General features: G+C 45.2%; 1 long non-coding RNA gene across 2 annotated transcripts in view; it reads left to right on the top strand.

The window, feature by feature from the left end:
* The first annotated feature begins 742 nt into the window (after positions 1–742).
* The window catches only part of LOC104652541 (uncharacterized), a 30,364-nt gene continuing 10,832 nt past the window's right edge, over positions 743–20,274 (top strand). For both annotated transcript variants that reach the window (XR_012513612.1, XR_745858.2), the window contains exon 1: positions 743–1,021. This is a non-coding gene — a long non-coding RNA (uncharacterized LOC104652541). The remainder of the gene's footprint in view (positions 1,022–20,274) is intronic.

The raw sequence follows: 20,274 nt of genomic DNA, 5'->3' as shown, positions 1-20,274 counted from the left end.
AAAGGGAAGACAGGGAAGGATGTCCACTCCAAAGCGAGGACAACACAGAAGGACCCATGGAGACAGATAAAGTGTGTTCCAGAAGAAGCAGAGTAATAGAAAGACAAAAGGCATCATGAAGTCATAGAATGGGAGAGCCTTGTAGACAAAATGGGATATAAGGGTATTAGATGTTACCCTAGAGAAGGTAATAACTACTAAAAGGCTATTGGAAATGATGAAGTCTTTGGCAATTCTGATGGAAGGATTTCTAATGGAGGGCAGTGATAGGATCCAGAGTCCTCTCCAAGATGAAAGTTTAGGAAAGCTGAGTGCCAGAACCACATAACAGGACCACTCGCTGCTCTTGACTTCCCGTAAGAACAAAGCCAGAAGGACCCTTTTTGGCAGATGATGCTCAACTCGGTCTTAGAATATGACATTCAACTACACTGTCATTGCACTCTGTCAAAATCAGACCAAAAGGCTCTCAGGTATCCCATTTAAAAAGCATCTAGAATACCATCACTGCAAGGGGCTAGGAGACCACAAAATCCACCCTCTGCATTTTTAGATGGGAAAAAAATGAAATTTTCCGCATTTGGTTAAATGAATTTCCAAAAGATCTTCAGCCTTTGGTGGCAGAGGCAATTCTATAACTAGAAATCTCTGGCTCCTTATCATGTGTCTCCCGGGAATATGTCACTTGCCTCTGTGAAATAACCTCTGATGCCCTTTAAGAGGTGACAGAAAGAAGCGGTAGAGACACACAATGGCTAGAAAAGTCTGACTCAGCCTGGCCTGATGGAAATGTGCTCAGCTTGCTTTATGAAGGTCTATCCAGCTATGAAAGCAGAAGACTTGCTCATTTGTCATTGATTTTGTGAATCTAGTAGAATGTTTTTTTTTCTGCCCTCATCACAGTGATTTTTGTTGCAATGTGTCAACTGGTATGTCAATGAATGACAGCATTTATCCATCAACAGTCAGATCAGCTTAAGAAAGCTCTATGTGGCTGAGGGAGTACTCCTGCTCCACGGAGGTAAGAGTTTTGCCTCAATTACCAGCAGAAGGCCTCTTCCCCCCACCCGCTGCCATTTAGTATTGTACTGTGTCTGCACCTAGGTATTCCCACCTTTGTTGTTGTTGTTGTTGTTGTTGTTGTTATTATTATTATTATTATTATTATTATTATTTCTTTTCGAGACAGAGTCTCGCTCTGTCACCCAGGTTGGAGTCAGTGGTGTGATCTTGGCTCACTGCAACCTCCGCCTCCCAGGTTCAAGCAATCCTCCTGCCTCAGCCTCCTAAGTAACTGGGGCTACAGGTGCATGCCACCACGCCTGGCTAATTTTTATATTTTTAGTAGAGACAGGGTTTCACTATGTTGGTCAAGCTGGTCTCGAACTCCTGACCTCGTGATCCATCCACCTCAACTTCCCAAAGTGCTGGGATTACAGGCATGAGGCACTGTACCCAGCCCAACCTTTATTTTTTAAATAACCTTATTGAGATATACTTTATATAAAAATATATATATATATATATATATATATATATATATATATATATATTGAGATATACTTTATATACATATGTATATGCCATCCAAGTCACTCATTTAATGTGTTCAATTCAGCGTTTTCTAGTATATTCATGGAGTCATACAACTGTCACTGTGGTTAAAATGAGAACATTTCCATCACCTTTAAAAGAAAACCCATAGCTTTTAGCTATCATTCACCTATCCCTATGACTTAGTCTGCCCCTAGCCCTAAGCAACCACAAATCTACTGTCTCTATAGATTTCCCTCTTCTGGACTTTCATATGTATGGAATATATAATATCTGGACTCTTGAGACTGGCTTCTTTCACTTAACATTGTGTTTTCAAGGTTTGACAATGTTGTAGCATATGTCAGTACTTCATTCCTTTTATAACCAAACAATATTTCACATGTGGTGTGGATATATGTTTTGATATCCATCAGTTCATTGATGGACATTTGGGTTGTTTCCACCTTTTGGCTATTGTAAAGAATGCTGCAAGGAACATTCATGCACAAGAGTTTGTGTGGCGCGCTCTGGAGTTCTGCCACACTGACAATTAAGTCCCATGCCTGTCCTGAGCTTTCTCTGTCCTCCTCCTGGAAAATATAAGAGCTTCTTAAAGCACTTAGCCTTTCATGACTTTCTTCTAGCTCATCAGTCCTGCTTAGATCATCAGTAGCTCCCCAATTCTGTTGTCCTTGTAGTTACTATTTTCTACATATTCCTAAAGTGCCAGATACCTCCACCAGCTAGAACGTTCCTTCCCTCTGACCTACCATTCAGTAGAGCAGCAAGCCACCACAACTGGGTCACCACATTGTGCCAGGCCTGTCTTTGCTCCATGGACCACCAGCCACAGGTTCCTCATTGCCAGCCAGAGAGGGATTCATCTCAAATTTCATCTAACCACTTATTTCCCTCCCTCCCTCCTTTCTTCTTTATTCCTTCCTTCCTTCCCTCGCTCCCTTCCTTCCTTTCTCTCTGTATATCTCTCCTTCCTTCCTTTCTCTTCCTTTCTTTCTTTTTCTTTTTCTTCATTTCTTTCTTCCCTCCCTCTCCCGCTACCTTCTCTCGTTCTCAGCAAGGTCTCACTGTCACCCAGGCTAGAATGCAGTGGCACAATCATAGCTCACTGCAGCCTCAAACTCCTGGGTTTGGGAGACCTTTCTGCCTCAGCCTCCTGAGTCTACAGGAGTGCACTACCACGTCCAACTAATTTCTAAAAAAAAAATTAATAGATCCAGGGTCTCACTATGTTGCCCAGGCTGTTCTTAAACTCCTGGCTTCAAGTGATCATCCCAACTTAGCCTCCCAACATGCTGTGATTACAGGCATGAGCCACTATGCCCAGCCGTCTCCTCTCTCTTGAGTCACTTCTAGTGTCAATCATTGCAGAGTGCATTCTCCAGGAAGCAGACAGCGAGGTGCATAGTAGGCAGGATAAATATTTCTTGTGGAGGGCCTTTGGGTTAACGGCTGTGTCAGGAAGGAGACAGAAGCAGAATTGGGCAGAGAGAAGTTCAAATTGATGGAGGGCTAGTGTCAGATGACCCATGAGGAGTACTGGAACTAACATGGCCCATGTTGTCTGTCCCGTGTTGGTCCAAACTTTATATCCCTGCCGTGATCAGTCACTGGATGTGGCCTTCCTGTCTGCCTACACACTTCCAGCAGGTGAGGCCACAAATCCTCCTGCAACAGGGGGATCTGGTGCTGTATCTCTAGCGCCAGCACAAGGCTTTATTGGAAAGAGTCTCCAAGACATTATTGAAAGCAGAAACCCTCTACTTGTATTTAATATCCTCCCCATGGGAGAGGATGATACATCATTTCAGGGCTTCCTTAGAGAGGCTCAAGTGATGCTCTGTCCTGTTCTTTGAGAAGGTGTGAGGGTGTGTGCTTTGCATGTTGGGACATCCCTCTTTGACCACAGCACTCCTGTTCTTCTTCAAAACATTGAATATGCAAGTCTTAGTGCAGAAACTAGTACAAAACTGCTCAGGCAAGAGCTGGAAGGGTAGAATGATGTTGGAGGCTGAGTACACGGAGAGAAGGAAAAGAGAAACCAGCCTTGTCTCATGAGAATCTGCAAGCCCTTAACATCACTGATATGGAGGAAGCTTGATAAACAGTATTTGATTATGATGATTCAGCAACATCAGCAGCATTAACCCCTTGTCACTTTTTCTTTGTACAAAGAATAATCTCCTCTTCTCTTCTCTCTCTCTCTCTCTCTCTCTCTCTCTCTCACACACACACACACACACACACACACACAGACACACACACCTCTCCCACATGTATTTTTAGCTTCCTATCTCAAAGCACTCAACAAGCTTAAAATTCATGTACCAGCCACCTGCAAAGACCATCTTGTACTCACAGAAATGCAGCGTGTCCTGAAACAACAGCTGTTCAGTTCAGGGCAATGTCACAGAGGAGCCCAGGGCAGGAGCTGAAGACAAATGACGCGGCTGAAGCAGCAGGTGGATTCTAACTAGTTGGAATATGGAAGCAGATGGTAGAAAATATAGGGAGCAGCAAAAAAGGGCTTCATAATTCTACCTCTTTACCAAAAGTGCCCTGGACTCTGCCCACTGGATCTAGAAATCAAGAAAAGAAAATGTTTTAGAAGAAATATACAGCACAATCATCCTGTAACAACAGTAAAGTCTACATAGAGCCACCTGCGTCTGGCTGGATGGGTGGTTGGGACTTAGACAGTAGGTACTTATGAAAACAGTTTACATTTAGAGGTTATGGCTGGGCGCGGTGGCTCACGCCTGTAATCCCAGCACTTTGAGAGGCCGAGGTGGGCAGATCACAAGGTCAAGAGATTGAGACCATCCTGGCCAACATGGTGAAACCCTGTCTCTACTAAAAATACAAAAATTAGCCAGGCGTGGTGGCAGGTGCCTGTAGTCCCAACTACTCGGGAGGCTGAGGCAGGAGAATCACTTGAAGCCAGGAGGCAGAGGTTGCAGTGAGCCGAGATCATGCCATTGCACTCCAGCCTGGTGACAGAGCAAGACTCCTTCTCAAAAAAAAAAAAAAAAAAAAAAAGAATTTAGAGGTTATCATACAATTTGGCTGCAGGAGGTCCCCAGATACTTGGTATTTTTGTAGATGTTTAGAGAATTTGCCTTTACTGGATCTCAAGCGAACTACGGTGGTGACAATATACAGGGAATCATTTCCAAAAACAAATCAGAATGACATTTTAGACCTTTCATTTCATTCTCATGGGTTTGGAACCTAGAGAAATAAGTGTGCGGAAAAAAGGGCTCAGATTAAAGCCTAAACTAAACACAAAAGCTACATCTGTCCATTTCCCTCCCTTCCCTTCTCTCCCTTCCTTCCCCTCTTCTTCCTTTTTTCTGGGGGTGCGGGGGTAGGGTCTCATTCTGTCATCCAGGTTGGAGTGCAGTGAAATGACCACAACTCACTGTAGCCTCCACCAACTAGGCTCAAGCTATCCTCCCACCCCAGCCCCCCAAGTAGCTGGGACCACAGGCATGCCCCACCACATCTGGCTAACTTTTTAATGTTTTGTAAAGATAGGATCTCCTGTGTTTCCCAGGCTGGTCTCAAACTCCTGGACTCAAGCGAACTCCTCTCACCTCAGCCTCCAAAAGTGCTGGGATTACAGATGGGAGCCACTACACCCAGCCTTCCCTTCTTTCAACCAACATGTTTTTATATTTTTTCTTTGGCTTCTACAAAGTTGGATAAATATACCTCTTTTGAAACAGGAGAGTACATGATAAATATATCAGATATTTTTCTCGTTTTGATTTGATTAAAAATATTGCACTAAAGACATTAGAAGAAAGGAAAGAAACTGGTTCAGAGCCACATCACCCAGCAGCTATTGGTATTTACCCTTGTTGCCTTTCAGTCCTTGTTCGTGGAACGGAACACAGTGTATGGAAAGGGTCACGTGATAGGTGTAGTTTTTCTCCTCTGCGTTCTTCACTTAGCTCTGAATCCGCACCTCTTTTCTGGGTGCGCCACCAGCTCTCCTTTGCCATTCACACTAGAGCATCAACTGGGAGAAGGCAGAGGCTTGGACTGCTTTGTTCACTATTTCAGTCTTTAATACAGTGCTTGGCATATTAGAGGCATTCGCTAAATATTTGTTGAATGCATCACCTTCTTCATAATTCTGCTTGTTAACAATGGCTTAGATTCCATTAAGTAGACCACAGGGTTGCTGCTGTTGAAGGCTTAGGTTGCTTCCAACTCTTCACTCGCATATGTACAACAAAATAATAGCCGCCACCATACCTATAGATTTTGCCCTTCATTTTATTATATTAGTTTGGTTTAGTTTCGTTTCGTTTTTGAGATGGAGTCTCGCTCTGTCGCCCAGGCTGGAACACAGTGGTGCAATCTCAGTTCACTGCAGCCTCCGCCTCCTTGGTTCAAATGATTCTCGTGCTTTAGCCTCTCGAGTAGCTGGGATTACAGGTGCACACCACCACACCAGGCTAATTTTTGTACTTTTAGTAGAGATGCAGTTTCTCCATGTTTGCCAAGCTGGTCTCAAACTCCCGGCCTTAAGTGATCTGCCCGCTTCAGCCTCCTGAAGAGCTGGGATGACAGATGTGAGCCCCTGCACCTAGCCTCCTTCATTTTAATTATTTCCTTTATTTTAGTTCGTTCTTTCTTTCTTTCTTTCTTCCTTTCTTTCTTTCTTTCTTTCTTTCTTTCTTTCTTTCTTTCTTTCTTTCTTTTTGAGAAGCAATTTGGAACTGTTATTTCTTAATATGAAGTCTCAAGAATGGGGTCCATAGTTGCCGGGCGCGGTGGCTCAAGCCTGTAATCCCAGCACTTTGGGAGGCCGAGGCGGGTGGATCACGAGGTCAAGAGATCGAGACCATCCTGGTCAACATGGTGAAACCCCGTCTCTACTAAAAATACAAAAAATTAGCTGGGCATGGTGGCACGTGCCTGTAATCCCAGCTACTCAGGAGGCTGAGGCAGGAGAATTGCCTGAACCCAGGAGGCGGAGGCTGCGGTGAGCCAAGATCGTGCCATTGCACTCCAGCCTGGGTAACAAGAGTGAAACTCCGTCTCAAAAAAAAAAAAAAAAAAAAAAGAATGGGGTCCATAGTTTCAGTGGTCTTACATTTCACACATCATGATATATATTTCCAAACTATTTTCCAAAAAGGAGTTTTTCAACATAGACTGCTGCTAGCAATGCCCACCAGAGCGCATTATCAGACAGCTTTTCAGCTGACCGTGAGGGGTGGGGACCAGGCATGGGACCAGATGGCAAGCGATGACAAGACGATCCGTTTATAAATCCTGGGAACCCTCACTGCCTTCAATCTCCTGCTTTTTCTCTGCTGTCCGTGCACCCAGATGCTTCCTTAAAGCCATCTCCTGTCTCTGATTCAGTTTAAATCAAGTGTAAGCTAGGAGCTGACGCTCCCCTCGGTGCCAATTCTGACAGGAAGTTGGACAGCCACGATGCCTTGTGGAGCTCTTGGATTCCACGTGGGCAGAACGCAGCCTTCACACATCTGCAGCCTCCATCTGCTGCTTCGGCACAGGACACCATCCTCAGGCCAGGCACTGCTTAGTTTGCACAAGATGTGTCTGTGTAAAAATGTCTCACCATGCACTCCTCCACAGCTGCCTCTGCTCAGCCACACATCACCCATCACTCTACATCTGTTGGGAGCACACAGGGCATCAGCCCATGGAAGAAAGTCACACAGAACTTACAGGGCAACTTACATCTATGAGTTGCCAGTAATATTCCACACATGCTCATTGGAAGAAATTGTAGAAAAGGTATTGGACGTCCAGGTCGGAAGCCTTCTTCTATTTCCAGCTCTGAGAAGCTGAGAAACCACGGGTGAATCACTCACTGCCTACAGTCCTCAGTCTCCCTCTCTGTCCGAGAAAGAGAAGCACAGCTGTTGTTGCATCTCTCACGGTGGTGGTGAGACTCGAATGAAACGATGTACATGAACGCTTTGCAAACTGCGAAGTGCTTCGAGATATAGAGCATTGATATTATCATGTGAATGCCAGTTCTGAAGTGCCCAGGGAGCAACTGGGTGACAGAGGCCATGACTGGCTTTCCTAACAGCCATTCCATTCCACACCTCTTTCTTGCTAGTTGAATGCCAGCTGTGTTCAGGTCACATCTGGCTTTATGTCTGGTGCCCAGGAATGAATCACGGTTGAGCTAAATGAATCATGGAAATCTCATTCCTTCTTTGCTCCTTTGAGGCAGGCATGTGATTCCACTCGGATACGGGACACTTGGAGAAAGATACTCCTCCCTGATAGAAGGAGAGAGCTCTCCCTGCCTCCTAGCTTGGATGTTGCCTTGTGAGGACCTGGTGCTCTGTTCTGCAGCTTCACAGAGCTGGCACCGAAAAAGGGAAAACCAAGGGCAGCCGATCCAGGTTCCTGACACGGTGGAAGCAGTGTATGAACCACCTCTGGGACTGCCAATCTCCAGACTTCTCATATGCTATTTGTGAGTAAAACCCTGTGGCTTACATCAGATATTCTCCTACAAGGCATGATGGAAAAAATCAAGTTTGACCAAGTCTTGCCAATGGATGGAATGGAACAAGTTTTTGCCAATAAGCTCAATTCCTTGCCTTCTTGTCTCCACTGACTTTGCTTTATTGTGGTTCACTTTTTAGATTGCAGCAAGTGGCTGGGCATGGTGGCTCCTGCCTATAATCCCAGCACTTTGGGAAGCCGAGGCAGGAGGATCACTTGAGCCCAGGAGTTTGAGACCAACCTGGCAACATAGTGAGACTGAATCTTGACAAAAACAAATTGAAAATTAGCCCAGTGTGGTGGCACATACCTGTAGTCCCAGCTACTAGGGAGGCTGAGGCGGGAGGATCACTTGAGGCCGGGAGGTTGAGGCTGCAGTGAGCCACGTTTGTGTCACTGCACTCCAGCCTGGGCAACCCTGTCTCAAAAAATAATTAATTAATTGCAACGGTGAGTAAACTTCTGAGGCAAAACAAAAATGGTAAATGAATTTCAAAGTAAGTGGCTACAAGGAAATAAAGTTAAAATATGAGAAGTGTGTGATTACATGAACAGTGGGCACTGAGGACAGGCAACGGGCCAGGAAAGCTACCTGTACCAAAGTCAGAAAGTTGAGACAGAGAAGGGAGCGGGCACGGAATGCAGAGGTGGGTAAAGGGGAGCCCAGGGCTTCCAAGAAAAAACTCTCAGGAAAGGCCTCCACCCGGAATGTGTCATCCAGCTCGCTGTCTGGGCAAATGCAACTCTTACTCCCATGATCAGCCAAACACTTTGTCTTTCTTATCATAAAAGTTATTGTTGGCCAGGCACGGTGGCTCACACCTATAATCCCAGCACTTTGGGAGGCCAAGGCAGGTGGATCACCTGAGGTCGGGAGTTCAAGACCAGCCTGACCAACATAGAGAAATCCCATCTCTACTAAAAATACAACATTAGCCAGGTGTGGTGGCTCACACCTGTAATCCCAGCTACTCAGGAGGCTGAGGCAGGAGAATTGCTTGAACCGCTTGAGCCTGAGGGTGGAGTGAGCCGAGATCATGCCATCGCACTCCAGAGTGGGCAACAAGAGTGAAACTCCTTCTCAAAAAAAAAGCAGGGGCAGGAGAGGATGTTGATGACGGGAGGATAAAAAGCAGACTCCTCACATGAAAGCAAAGGAGGCTGACTATGAGTTAAAGTGGAAAGCCTACCTTCATTTTTCAAAGACTTAATTTTAATCCGAACGCTTTCTGATTTAGAGCAAAACTCAGAAGATGGTACAGAGCATTCCTGCACACCCCACCCCCAGTTTCCCCTCTTATTAACATCTTACGCAAGTATGGTACATTTATTAGAATTGATGAACCAATATTGATGCATTAGTATTAGCTAAAGTCCATAGTTTGTTCACATCTCCTTACTGTATACCTTGTTCTGTTCCAATATCCTGTCCGGGAGTCCACATTACGTTTAGCTGTCATGTCTCCTAAGGCTCTTCTTAGTTGGGACAGTTTCTCAGACTTTCTTTGTTTTTGATGACATTAAAAGGTTTTTCTTTTTAAATCGAGATTGGGTCCTGCTCTGTCGCCCAGGCTGGAGTGCAATGTGCAATCATAGCTCACTGCAGCCTCAACCTCCCAGGCTCAGTCGAACCTCCCACCTCAGCCTCCTAAGCAGCTGAGACCACATGTGTGCACCACCACACTCAGCTAATTTACTAATTATTTGTAGAGACGGGGATCTTGCTATGTTGCCCAGGCTGGCCTTGAACTCCTGGGCTCAAGTGTTCCTCCCACCTTGGCCTCCCAAAGTGCTGGGATTGCAGGCGAGAGTCACTGTGCCCGGTCGGCCTTGACAGGTTGGAGGCCTAATGGTCAGGTATTGTGTAGAATGCCCTGTACTGCAATCTGTCTGATGTTTTTCCCGTGATTAGACTGGAGTGACAGGTTTTTGAAGGGAAGAGCACAGAGATAAAGTGCCTTGTCATCAGATGCTATCCCCGTGTATTTTCTTCCGAGGCCTGCGGTAACAAAGTACCACAAACCGGAAGGGCTTGAAACAAGAAATCTATTCTCTCACAGTTCCGGAGGCCAGAAGTCCAAAATCAAGGTGCCAGTAGGGCTGTGCTCTCCCAGCCCTCTAGGGAGGATCCCTCCTTGCCCTTTACACCTTCTGGTAGCCCCAGGCATTCCTTGGCGTCTTGCCCCATAATTCTACAACTCTGCCACCACCTGCATGTCACTTCTTCCCTCTCTATGCATGACTTTCCTCTTCTTTTTTTTTTGAGACGAAGTCTTGTTCTGTTGCCCAGGCTGGAGTGCAGTGGTGCAGTCTTGGTTCCTGCAACCTTGGCCTCCTGGGTTCAAGTGATTCTCCTGCCTCAGCCTCCTGACTAGCTGTGATTATAGGCACCCACCACCATACCCGGCTAATTTGTGTTTTCAGTGGAGATGGGGTTTCACCATGTTGGCCGTGCTGATCTCAAACTCCTGGAGTCATGTGATCTGCCTGCCTTGGCCTCCCAAAGTGCTGGGATTACAGGTGTGAGCCACCATGCCAGGCTGACTCTTTCCTCTTCTTATAAAGACACCAAGCATATTGGATGAACTGTCTGTCTCACTCCAGTATGACAACATCTCATTTTAATTCATTACATCTGCAAAGACCCTAGTTCTAAACAAGGCCGTATTCTGAGGGATTAGAGATTAGGGTTTATCTTAATCCCTAATCCCTCAGAACATGTCTTTTGGGGGATACAATTCATCCCATAACACAGGATATATCCTAACAACATGATTGATTACTGTTGGCATTAAACTTGATCACCTGAGTGCGGCTGTGTTTTTCCTTTCTCCACTGTAAAGTTACTCACTCTTTTTTCCCGCCTTTTCTCTTCTGCCCTTGTTGGAAGGAAGTTTTTGGTGCAGCCCACACTTACGGAGTGAGGAGTTGTGCTCCCCTTCCCTGAGGCTATTTAATTATTTGGAATTCTTCTGCTTGGGAGATTTGTCTCTTTTTACTCCTCCTCCATTTGCTAATGTAGCCAATCATTTCTTTGTGTCAGTACGGACTTAAACATATTTATTTTATAATATATGCTGCTCCAATACTACTTTACTTACGTTGTTAGTTGAATTATTTCCACTTTGGTTATTGGGAGTTTTCTTATTGACTCCCGTGTCCCTCTGACATACCCACATCAAACATGAGATGTTGGGTTTTTTTAATAAAAAGTAAATAGGCTGGATGTGGTGGCTCACACCTGTAAACCCAACACTTTGGAAGGCCGAGGCAGGAGGATCACTTGAGCTCAGGTGTTTGAGACCAGCTTGGGCAACATAGTAAGACCCCATCTCTTAAAAAAAAAATGAGCCTAGAATGGTGGCATGTACCTGTGGTCTCAGTTACTCTGGTGACTGAGGTGGGGGGGGGGAGGATCGATTGAGCCCAGGAGGTCAAGGCTGCAAGGAGCCATGATTACCCACCGCACTCCAGCCTGGGTGACAGAGCAAGACTCCATCTCAAAAAAACAGAAAGAAAAAGAAACTGCCAGCCTGCCTTCAAAAGTGGATGTGTATCATTTTGCATTCTCATCAATAGTTAATAAATTTCTGCTGCTTCAACCTCATGATCCTCATTTGGTATTATCATTCTTTTCTTAAATTTTGGCTATTTTAAAAGGTCTGTAGGAATATCTTCTTGTTGTTTTATCCAGGCTGGAGTGCAGTGGCGTGATCTCAGCTCACTGCAACCTCCACCTCCTGGGTTCAAATGATTCTCCCGCCTCAGCCTTGACTACAAGCACACACCACCATGCCCGGCTAACTTTTGTGTTTTTAGTAGAGACAGGGTTTCACCATGTTGTCCAGGTTGGTCTCAAACTCCTGATCTCAGGTGATCCACCCACCTTCGGCCTCCCAAAGTGCTGGGATTACAGGTGTGAGCCACCTCGTCCGCCCATCTTTATCTCTTCTTTTATGAGGTGTCTGTTCAGATGTTTTGCTGATTTTTTAAGTTGTTTTCTTAAAATTCAGTTTTAAGCATTCTTTGGTACATTTTGAGTACCAGTCATTTATCAGATATGTGTTTGGCAAATATAATCTCTCAGTCTGTGGCTTGTCTTTCCATCCTCTTAATAGCGTCTTTTTCAGAGACGAAGTTTTTAATTCTAACTAAGTCCAATGTATCCATTTTTTCCTTTCATGGAACATTTTTGGTGTATCTCAAAAGTCATTGCCAAACCCAGAGTCGCTAGATTTTCTCTTATGTTTTCTTCTTCTCAAACTTTCTTTTGTTTCACATTTTGCATTTAGGTCTACATATGATATTCTGAGTTGATTTGTGCAAAAGTTGTCAGGTCTGTGTTGAGTTTCATTTTGCATATAGAGGTTCAGTTGTTCCAGCACCGTTTGTTGAAAACACTATCCCTTCTGCATTGAACTGCCCCTGCCCCTTTGTTAGAGATCAGTGCACTATTCGTGTGGGTCTATTTCTGAGCTCTCTTTTCTGCTTCATTGATCTATTCGTCTATTCTTCCACCGTAGCACACTCCCCCAATTACCGTAGTTTTATAAACAAGTCTTGAAGTCAGATCGTGTCAGCTCTCTAACTTTGTCTTCTTTTTCTGATTGTGTTATTACTGGTGTTCTGCCTTCCTGTATACATTTTCTGATCAATTTGGTGTTATCCACAAAACAACTTGCAGAATCTTGGCTAGGATCACAAGGAATCTATAAATGAAGTTGGGAAGGACTGATGCCTTCGCAATATTGAGTCTTCCAATCTACGCACACAGAATCTCTCTCCAGTTAGTTTTTCTGTGTGATTTCATATTTTTGTCTTGGACTAAGGGAACAAAGAATGAAGTGGAAAGAAGCAGCCACTTCTCAGGAGGTGACTCACTGAGAAAGTGACAGGAGGAAAGGAAAATCCCCCTTTTCAAATACAATTGAAGAAACTATGCTCAAAATTGGGAAGAGGCAGATTTCAGGGCACAAATTCAAGAAATAAACCAATAACCAGTAGCCCTTCTAATATTTCAACAAACCACTTATTCTATAAACAAGATTACTTAAGCCTTAAAATAAAAGTGCACACAGAGTTTTAAAATTTAGTGCACATGGAGGTATGTCAAGTGCATAAAGAACTATGAGTGCAAATCTAAGGCCTCATTTTAAAAAGAGATAAAATGGAAATCTCATTTACTTATCATTAGTTAGGCTAGAGATCCATGACTGCATTCAGCTAAAATCTAATTTATCTCAGCAAACTAGGGCGTGGCTGCCACTGACAAAATGGGGAAATTGAAGTAGTTCTTGTTATATATGGGTCAAAATATAGTTTGATCTCAATTTTCTAGGTCGTTCAGGTGAAAGTGATGCCTGGGACGGAATGACTCAGTAACTACTTCATTTCTGTGTTTTCTTTAATAGAAGATAATTACATACTGGTATTTTTCTGAAGAAAACCAAAACATAACCTGAATTAATACTTTTTAAAAATTAGTTGGGCAAGGTGGCAGAGGCAGGAGGATCACCCGAGCCCAGGAGTTTCAGGCTGCCGTGGGCTACGATCACACTACTGCGCTCCAGCCTGGGCAACAGAGCAAGACCCGAATCAAAACCAAATAAAATAAAATCTAAAACTCACATAACATTGCTATGGTTGAAGTATTTGTCCACTCAAAAGCTCATGTTGAAACTTCATCCAGTGCAGCAGTATTGAGAGGTAGGGCCTTTAAAAGGTGATCGATGGCCAGGCACGGTGGCTCATGCCTGCAATCCCATTTGGTAGGCTGAGACAGGTGGATCACGAGGTCAGGAGTTTGAGACCAGCCTGGCCAATATGGTGAAACCCTGTCTCTACTAAAAAATACAAAAATCAGCTGGGTATAGTGGCACGTGCCTGTGATCCCAGCTACTTGGGAGGCTGAGGCAGAACCTGGGAGGTGGAGGTTGCAGCGAGCTGAGATCACACCACTGCACTCCAGACTGGGTGACAGAGCAAGACTCTGTCTCAACAGAAAAGGTGATTGAGTCATGAGGCCTCTCCCCTCATTAGATGGATTGATCTATTCATGGATTAATGGTTATCGTGGGAGTGAGACTAGTGGCTTTAGTAAGAATCGGAAGAGAGACCTGAGCTAGCACACTTGCACACTCAGTCCCCTCACCATGTGACACTCTACGCCACCTAGGGGTGCTACAGAGTCCCCACCAGCAAGAAGGCTCTCAGCACATGTGGCCCCTCGACTCTGGACTTCTCAGCCTCTATAATTATAAGGAATACATTTCTTGGAGGCTGGGAAGTCCAAGGTCAAGGAGTCACAACTGATGAGAGCCTTCTTGCTGATGGGGACTCTCTACAGGGTCCCAAGGTGACGCAGGGTGTCCTACAGTTAGGGGGCTGAGTGTGCTAGCTCAGGTCTCTCTTTCTATTCTTTATTTTATTATTTTTTGAGATGGAGTATTGCTTTGTTGCCCAGGCTGGAGTACAACGGTGCGATCTCAGCTCACTGCACCCTCCGCCTCCCGGGTTCAAGTGATTCTCCTGCCTCAGTCTCCCAGGTAGCTGAGATTACAGACATGCACCACCATGTCCAGCTAATTTTTGTATTTTTGTAGAGATGGGTTTTCGCCATGTTGGCCAGGCTGGTTTTGAACTTCTGACCCCAGGTGATCCACCCTCCTCAGCCTCCCAAAGTGCTGAGATTACAGCTGTGAGCCACTGTGCCCGGCTCTTCCTATTCTTATAAAACCACAGTTCCCCTCCCATGATAACCCACTAATCAATTAACCCATTAATCCATGAATGGATTAATCTGCTCATGAGCTCAGGGTCCTCAGAAGCCAATCACCTGCTAATGACTCCACCTATTAATACTGCCACATTGGGGATTAAATTTCGATCATGAGTTTTGAAGCCGACAAACACTGAAACCATAGCACTGAGTAATTACTGGCAATGCTGGCTTGTGTTCCAGCACCTTGAAGGATCACTGAGCCAACATGTTATTATGCTGTATCTGTTAGACACTCTGCAACCCAGTCTTCTTCTATTATCCTCTTAGCTTACATCCTCCTGGGATGACCCCAGTAACCCCCCTCTAGGCTGTGCCTCCATGGCCAGACAGAAGTCTCTCTGTTTGGGAATCTAGTCCTTTGGCAGGATTAAACCGGATGGAGAATGGAGCATGGGCTTGCATGAAGACGTCCAGGCCCCATGGAAAGATATTCTCTGGGAGTGCAGAGGGGTGAGGGAATGGAGTTTTCTTAGATAACAGAGAGCTAGGCTAATAGGATACTAAATGTCAGGATTTGGGATCCTCCTTAAAAGACCTCTGTACCCTAGCTTGAAGACCTCTGTACCCTAGCTTGAAGACCTCTGTACCCTAGCTTGAACACCTCTGTACCCTAGCTTGAACACCTCTGTACCCTAGCTTGAACACCTCTGTACCCTAGCTTTGAAAGGGACCATATGCTTTAGGAAAAGGTTGCAGCAATGCAAAAGCAGATAAAACCAGAAGGTCCTTGTGGGAGGCTAAAAAATGCTTTCCCAGGAGATGTCCATGTTCCCCCGCTAGAACTCGCGGACGTTATCTTATTTGAAAAAAGGGGTCTTTGCAGATGTGGTTGAGGACCTTGAGATTCTCTTGGTGAGCCCTAAATTCCATCACAAGTATCTTCTTGAGAGAAAAGAAGACAGACAGAAAAAAGAAGACACAGAGAAGGCGAATATGAAGAAAGAGACTGGAAGACCACAAGCCAAGGAATGTCAAGGGATGCCAACAACTGCCAGAAGCTAGAAGATGCAAGGAGGATTCTCCCCTAGAGGCTTTGGACAGGGTCGGGTCCGGCCGACACCTTGATGGAGGACTTATAAATGTTTGCTGTCGTAAGCCACCAAGCTGGTATTAATTTGTTAGAGCAGCCACAGGATACTAATACAGTCCCCCTTCAAATTTTCTGAGACTTGTATGTCTTAACCCCCAAGAACTCTGAAATGATTTTATGAGATGGTAGCCCTTCCTCCCCTCCCCTCGACTCCAACACTCCCATCCCTCAAAACATGATTGAGATTAAATTACTCAGAATTATGCTAAGTGATACTTAGAGCCAAATCTAAATCTAATTTTTAAAAATAAAGCTAAGTACATTTTCTTGCATGTAATTATCGTGGAATCCACCCTGCCCTGTACTACAAACTGGTGATCCCGACCAGGCGTATCCCCCTCTCCTGCCATTGTGGCTGCTAGGAATCCCAGAGGGAAGGGCTGCAGAAGAAATGGGGCATGCTTCCTTTTCCCTTCACAAGACCTTAAGGCAGCGTACCCCATCCTCAGAGGACCACTCCCCTCCACACACATACACAGTTAAGAGGCTTTCAACGTAGGCACAGTGGCTCATGCCTATAATCCCAGCACTCTGGGAGGCTGAAACAGGTGGATCACTTGAGGTCAAGAATTCGAGACCAGCCTGGACAAACTGGTGAAACCCCATCTCTACTAAAAATACAAAATTTACCCAAGTATTGTGGTGCATGCCTGTAACCCCAGCTACTTGGGAGGCTGAGGCAGGAGAATCGCTTGAACCTGGGAGGTGGAGGTTGCAGTGAGCCAAGATCATGCCACTGCACTCCTGCCTAGGCAACAGAGGGAGACTCCATCCCACCTTGGTTCCACATTCTCAAAACATATAATCCCACCAGCACTTTCCCCTCCAATCTAATACGATCTAGAGAGAGCACGAGGAGTTTCAGTGCTTGAACCATGTCGCAAACCTGAGTAAAACCTTCCCAACATACTGATCACCATCCTGCCCCTTCCTCTCCCGGGATCTTTTCAGCATTGATGCAGTCCACACAGAATTAACAACTCGATTAGTTTTCGTGGTTTCCTCCTCTTGTTATTTATTGTCCGATAAACACCAAGCCCCTCATCTTTTGTAGTCTGTCTTTGATGTCCCTAGCTTTGGGGACCCCACTGAGTTCAGCACCCCCTATCCCTATTCTGCTTCGGGTCCTCTTTCCTGGCTATTCTTCATGTAATGCCAAGTCAGCCTCACTCTGGGGCCAGCCTCTGCTGCAGCCTCATTACCCTCAGCTGAAACTCCCTTTCTCATTTTAATTCCCTTGAACCAAGCGGCTGCCCTCCCCCTCCTCATATCTAACTGGCTTTTTCCTGATGGGGGGGGAAAAAAATCATCCTTAAAGTCCAAGCCTTTCTCATTATCTGGAGTTCTTTAGTCAATCCCACTAGGAGCTGAGAACACTTAATTTTCTACTCACGGACAAAGCTTTAACTCTTCCTGAGCAAGAGTGATATTGAAAAAAAAAAAAAACGACAATTTGAACCGATACGCTTTTCCTCCTTTAAGCACAAAGCTCTTAAAACTGATGTGGGAAAAATTAACGTGGGGTGAAAGGAGGGGAGGCCTGATACAGATCAAAGGACCCCCCACTTTCCTCTCTCCTACCGAGGAAGGTCACATAAAGAGGGCTCTATATAGAAGGCAGAGAACAAAGACAGCTCTTTTTCTGGATGTGTAACAAACAGCATTTACATAAGATCACTGTGTACAGTACAGTTTGCTAGGGATTCAAGAGTTAGGGCTGGAGTTCGTGCTGTAATGCAGTTTGGCAGACCATCGAGGGGGAATATCAGACTCACCTGCTCTGCAGAGCGCTCACTCATCCCACCAACGGCGAGCTTTTTGGTCTGGCCTCCAGCATTCTGCTATTTTTCTGAGCCCCTTCTTTCTCTCCAGACTTCCTTCTCCCTCCTTCCTAAACACTCCCACGAGCTCTCAGAGACATGACTCTGCATCTCCCTTTTGGCCTATCAAGCCATATTCTGAGGGCTGGCATTCCAAAACGCCAAACTGTTTCTTATGTGCTTTGCTGAATAATACTTCTCCCCTAAAAGGAATTCTGCCCCCAGATCTTGAGGTTCAACCATGGCTCACTGCAGCCTCGACCTCCCAAGCTCAAGCTATTCTCTCATCTCAGCCTCCCAAGTAGCTGGGAGTACAAGGTGCACCACCATGCCTGGCTAATTTTTCCATTTTCGGTAGAGACGGGACTCACTGTGTTGCCAGGACTGGTCTTGAACTCCTGGAATCAAGCGATCTGCCCACTGTGGCCTCCCAAAGCGCTGGGATTACAGGTGTGCGGCCACCACGCCCAGCCCCAGCCTTTCTCGTGTTTTTATATTTGTCGAATACAGAGTTTCCTTCTCCCAGTTTTTATTGCCTCCTCTTTTTCTACCAGAATGAGGGAGAGGAAAGCCTTAAATGTTTGTGACAGACAAAAGCCAGGAAGCAAAGGACTCAGTTGATCTAAGCTGTGAGATGCAAGAATGATACTAGAAAATGGAATGTCTTAGGTTTTCGCTGTGAACTCTCCTCACTGGTGTTTCCCAGATGAGCCCTGTTTCGTAAGGGAGGGGAGGCAGCTAGACTGACACCGGACCTGCGGGACCCTCCCACCCTCTCACCCACCTAGCAGAGGGGCAGAGGGCAGAGAGAATCCCACTGAGCATGAGAATCCTGGAAAGGAAGAAAGGAAGGGGGCTGAGATAAAGGGAGGGAGGGAGGGAAGGAAAGAAGGAAAAGGAGGGAGGGAGGGAGGGAGGAAAGGAAATTAGTCCCTTTTCACACCGCTGATAAAGATATACCCAAGACTGGGTAATTTATAAAGAAAAAGAGGATTTTTGGTTTTGTTTTTTAATAAGACAAGAGTCTCACTCTGTTTCCCAGGCTGGAGTGCAGTGGTGTGATCCCGGCTCACTGCAACCCGCTGTCTCTCAGGCTCAAGTGATTCTCCTGCTTCAGCCTCCTAAGTAATCTCACCTGGGATTACAGGTGCCCGGCACCAGACCCAGCTGATTTTCTGTATTTTTAGTAGAGACAGGGGAAGGAAAAGAGGAGGGAGGGAGAAAAGGGAGGGAGGCTGTGTCTACCGTCTCGTGTGCCATACCCAGAGTGTGTGGTGGAATCTGCAGAACCGATGGTCCCTGAATACCTGCTGGCTGGTGGATGAAAGGATAGAAGATTATGAAACCTGAAGCATCAGGAAAAGCCACGATAATTGTTCAAAAAGTTATGTTTGCAAGTGATCACCACTTCCTCACTCCACTGTTGCCTTAAGACAAAATACTCATTATTTTTATTTATTTATTTATTTATTTTGAGACAGAGTCTTGCTCTGTCACCCACTCTGCCTCCAGGGTTCAAGCGATTCTCCTGCCTCAGCCTCCAGAGTAGTTAGGATAACAGGCGTGCACCACCACGCCCGGCTAATTTTTGTATTTTTAGTAGAGACGGGGCTTCACCATGTTGGCCAGGCTGGTCTTGAACTCCTGACCTCGTGATCCACCCGCCTCAGTCTCCCAAAGTGTTGGGATTACAAGCGTGAGCCACCACACCTGGCCAAAATACTAATTATTCTTAATAGGAATGATCAGTAGTTCATTAGTTTTACCAGCACATTTCCCTGATATGGTTGTTTACCAGTCTTTGCTACGCTCCACTCCCAATTCTGGGCTTACTTTTCTTCTGGTGAAAATAGATTCATTAGCAATTCTTCCAGAGAAGTGCTATGAGTGATAAACTCTTAGCCTGCATATGTCTGAAAATGTCTTCGTTACATTCCCCATTCTTGAAAGAGGGTTTAATTGTGTATAGATTTCCCGATGCAGCTATTTGACCTAACACTTTGATGAGTTATTTTATCCCAGCACTGATTTCTGGTACCCTTCATTGCTCATGAACGTTGACGGTCAGCCTGACATTCTTTCTGCAATAACCTATCTTTTCTCCCTGGTAGCTTCTTAGATTTTTCTCTCTATCCCTGACACTCTGCAGTTCTACTATGATGTTTCTCTGTGTATAGAGACGAGTTCATTTGAATTTATCTTGCCAGTCACCTAGCGTGCATTTTCAATTTGAGGGTTTAAAGATTCACGTCTTTCACAGTTCAGCGAACTCTTCTAAATATTGATTCTCTGCTATTATCTACTTCTGTAACCCCTGTTGGGCATATAGTGGAGCCTATCAACCTGTCTTCTCAATGTTGTTGTCTCTGAGCTGTATTCTGGGTCATTTTCTTGGTAGTATAATCTAATCCATAAATTCTCTCTTCTATTGTAGGCAGTTTCACCATAGGTTTACCTAATCTATGCTTTTATTATTATTTCAATAACCCTATTTGTCCTTCCTGTAGTTTATAATTGGG

This window comes from Saimiri boliviensis, chromosome 14, assembly GCF_048565385.1.
Source record: "Saimiri boliviensis isolate mSaiBol1 chromosome 14, mSaiBol1.pri, whole genome shotgun sequence".
Classification (NCBI taxonomy): domain Eukaryota; kingdom Metazoa; phylum Chordata; class Mammalia; order Primates; family Cebidae; genus Saimiri; species Saimiri boliviensis.
Note: the sequence above shows the minus strand (reverse complement) of the source record. Positions and strands in the feature narration are given on the sequence as shown.